Below are 4,161 nucleotides of genomic sequence, written 5' to 3'. Positions count from 1 at the left end.
CGTAATGCCGCAGGTAACAACTGACACATTGTAAGCATCCATTAGGCAGCGAACTGCAGCTGTAGCACAGGAGCACACTTTATAAGAATGTTCTGTCACTTGTGCGTCGTTCCCATAACCATCGGCGCGCGCTCGATGTTCTTCACTCCGCCTACGGGTTCAGCCAGCAGCCGCCCGAGCCAGCGGGTCGTAGTGGAGGGCAAGGTTGCGGCCCCCTAATTGCTCACTTTAGAGAATTACTCCGGACATTAACACCGGCAGCCTCCGAGGTCGCAGGGCGGCGTTAAAAAGCTGTCCGGCTGACGCCGTTGAGCTCGCGATTTCCGTCTTGTCTGCATCGCGGCAACGTCTAGCAGACTGACTGAGCACTAAACACGCATTTTTGGCGAAGCAAAAGGAAGAAAGATTGTGTTTTAATGGCACGGTCGTTACAGGCGCAGCACGAACTCGGGTTGAGAAAGAAAGGAGAAGTACAGATAAATCGGCAGTACCTCTTTGAAAGGGATCGTCCTAAAGTTTTCCTTAAGGGGCTCCGGAACGCCCTATACTTGCAATGTTAAAATAACGCTTATAAATTACATCTTTCCTCATAAAGTATTTGAGGTAGGAAGTTGAACTTTTTACAGATTATTTATTGGAATATGGGCTACAACTTAACACAGAGATTTTACAAAATTTTAGTTCAGTTATTAAAGATGATTTTTTTCAATTGTAATGAAAATTCACAACATTTTTTTGCAATTTTTTATTTATATATTCAAAAATATACAGTTTTTTGGAAAAAGGCTTTGTTAAATTATGCAGAAGGTACTGTGTAACATTTACTGAAAGTTTGAAACAAATATGTTTGGAAGATCCTTAGAAAACATGTAATTAGTATGAGAAAATAAAAGTATTGGGAATCGAGCGACAAAGATTGGATTAACTTTTTAGTGCATTCCAGGTCCATAGGATGGATTATCTTCATCCTCTGCAAACTCCTCCTCCAGCTTCCTCTTGTTCCTCCTCCTGTTTACTCTTGCTTGTATTTCTAGACTCTTTACAGCCCTGTCTGCAGCCCGAAGGCGTTCCTTGTCTAAAGGAGCATTGCTCGTACCATGTTAGAACCTATCTTCATCCCCATATTTCTAAATACCTTGCACCTTACAATGTTGCCATAATTGAAAGTCGCAACAGCAACTTTACTTTTACTCATTATTATACTTCAACAAAACAGAGACTCAAGAAACAGAATTAATTACGAATATTTTCGAGATAACGACAGAGTAAATAAACATGAAACAATCGGCAATCACACCAGCGATATATATTGAACCATCACAGATTAGCCACAACACACACTTTATCTCACATCACTAAAATGTACCTGATGAACACGGACGTTAATAATAACACCATTTGACAGCAGTTTAACAGCGCCACAGTGGGTCACGCCCATGTAGAACACATTTAAAAAAAATTTAAAAATAGTTGTAGTCTTCGGAATTGAATAAATTATATATCTATTAAAAGGTAATAGTCTGCAGATTCAGAAAACGCAAAAAAGTAAAAATTGAACTTTTCATGATTTTTAGCCTTTCCGGAGTCCCTTATGCGATTTAGGAAAAACTCCAATCTGGATGGCCGGACGGATAGCAACCGCTGCCCTCTCTCATGCGATACGAGTGCAGTTAACCATCTTGTGACTGAGGCTAACGTATTGTCCGTGATTGATTTCAAATATATAATTGCTGACAAAAAAGTGAAGCATCTACAATAGGGGGAAGGAAATAAAACTCCACGGGATAAGAAGGTATGTGATGTTATTTCACTGATAACATTACCCGGTCAAATTTACAAATAACTTGGCAGTATGATCCCACTGATCAGTACGTCATTGCACACCACCTGATCTGCACGCATGCTCTACTTCGGTTGCGAAGAGCGCCAGAAAGCCGTTGTATCCTCTCCTGAGGCGAACTGTCCCGAAACTGTCGTAACTGGTCCTGGATATCCTGGATACTGGCACTGGAACGGAGTTGAGGCTCAAGGTGGTCTCCAAATATTCTCTTGGGGAAGGATCTGGGGATTTTGCTGGCCACGGGAATATCTCAACATCACACAGACTATTAATAGAGACACGTTCCACAGTGGACGAGCACTGTCCTGGTACCAAGATACTGTCACATGAGAGCCAATACATGAGGACGCAGGATGCCCGTGACGCACCATGTGTGTTGCCCGAGTTGTCTCAATTACTACAAGCTGTGGCCTGAAGTTCTACCCTACACCATGAGGGCAAGTGTAACATCGCTGTACCTTTCCAAAACATTGGAAGGAAGAGATCCCTTCCCAGGCAGTCGCCATACTCGGTGACGATTGTCATCGGGCGTAATGCAGAACCGTGCTTCATCGCTGAACACAATGCGACGTCTCCAGAATGAGATTTTCACTCTGCAGCGGAGTGTGCGCTGATATGAAACTTCCTGGCAGATTAAAACTGCGTGCCGGACCGAGACTCGACAAAGGTCCCGAGTTCGAGTCCCGGTCCGGCACACAGTTTTATTCTGCCAGGAAGTTTCACAATGCGACGTCATTCATCAGCAATCAATGCTTCCCGGTCATTTCACCACATTTATGTTGTGGTGTTAGTGGCAGCCTACACAAGGGACGGTAATTTCCCTGTCCGGCTGCTGCTAGTCTTCGACGACGCAGGGATTCCTTATTTGTTCTCGGATTGTACGCGCAGATGTGAACTGGTTACGATGTGTTTGGTGCACAACACGACGATCCTTCCTTGTGGTGGTCAGACGTCGCCGACCAGAACCTCGATGCGCCCGCCTGCCCTTCACCTTTCCATGCAGGTCAACATCGGGCTCTGTTACATCTGAATACCCCACAAATCCGGATATTGCACAATTCGAGCAGCCGGCCATATGCAGACTCACAGTGAGGTCCCTTTCAAACTCTGTGAGACGCTGAAAACGCTGTCTTACACAAGTACTGTGACGAGCCAGTTGCTCGGCCAGACGTTTTCAGTTGGTGAGAGATCTGGAGAATGTGCTGGCCAGGGCAGCAGTCAAACATTTTCTGTATCCAGAAAGGCCCGTACAGGACCTGCAGGATGCGGTCGTGCATTATCCACTGTTCAAAGTTCCGTGATTGCGAACAAGAGGTGACCGAAACGTGTGACCACTGGCACCCCATACGATCACACCGGGTGATACGCCAGTATGGCGATGGCGAATGCACGCTTCCAATGTGCGTTCACCGCGATGTCGCCAAACACGGATGCGACCGTCATGATGCTGTAAACAGAACCTGGATTCATCCGAAAAAATGACGTTTTGCCATTCGCGCACCCAGGTACGTCGTTGAGTATACCATCGCAGGCGCTCCTGTCTGTGATGCAGCGTCAAGGGTAACCGCAGCCATAGTCTGCGGGCTGATAGTCCATGCTGCTGCAAACGTCGTCGAACTGCTCGTGCAAATGGTTGTTATCTTGGAAACTTCCCCGTCTCTTGACTCAGGGATCGAGATGTGGCTGCAACATCCGTTACAGCCATGCGAATAGGATGCCTGTCATCTCGACTGCTAGTGATACGAGGCCGTTGGGATCCAGCACGGCGTTCCGTATTACCCTCCTGAACCCATCGATTCCATATTCTGCTAACGGTCATTGGAGCTCGACCAACGCGAGCAGCAATGTCACGATACGATAAACCGCAATCGCGATAGGCTACAATCCGACTTTTATCAAAGTCGGAAACGTGATGGTAGGCATTACTCCTCCTTACACGAGGCATCACAACAACGTTTCACCAGGCAAAGCCGGTCAACTGCTGTTTGTGTATGAGTAATCGGTTGGAAACTTTCCTTATGTCAGCACGTTGTAGGTGTCGCCACCGGCGCCAACCTTGTGTGAAATGCTCCGAAAAGCTAATCATTTGCATATCACAGCATCTTTTTCCTGTCGGTTAAATTTCGCGTGTGTAGCACGTCATCGTGGTGTAGCAATTTTAATGGCCAGTAGTGTAAAATAAATAGGTGCGATGTATCCCCAACAGCCAACAGCAGCTCCTTTGGCGTGAAATGTAACTAAAAATAACTACCACACGAAATTAATTGGCACAGTGCGACAGCTTGATAATGCGGGGACGTCGGCTCTTGCCTCAACAGGTG

This window comes from Schistocerca cancellata, chromosome 3 (genome assembly GCF_023864275.1).
Source record: "Schistocerca cancellata isolate TAMUIC-IGC-003103 chromosome 3, iqSchCanc2.1, whole genome shotgun sequence".
NCBI lineage: Eukaryota > Metazoa > Arthropoda > Insecta > Orthoptera > Acrididae > Schistocerca > Schistocerca cancellata.
The sequence above is the reverse complement of the archived record's forward strand: the minus strand, read 5'-3'. Positions refer to the sequence as shown.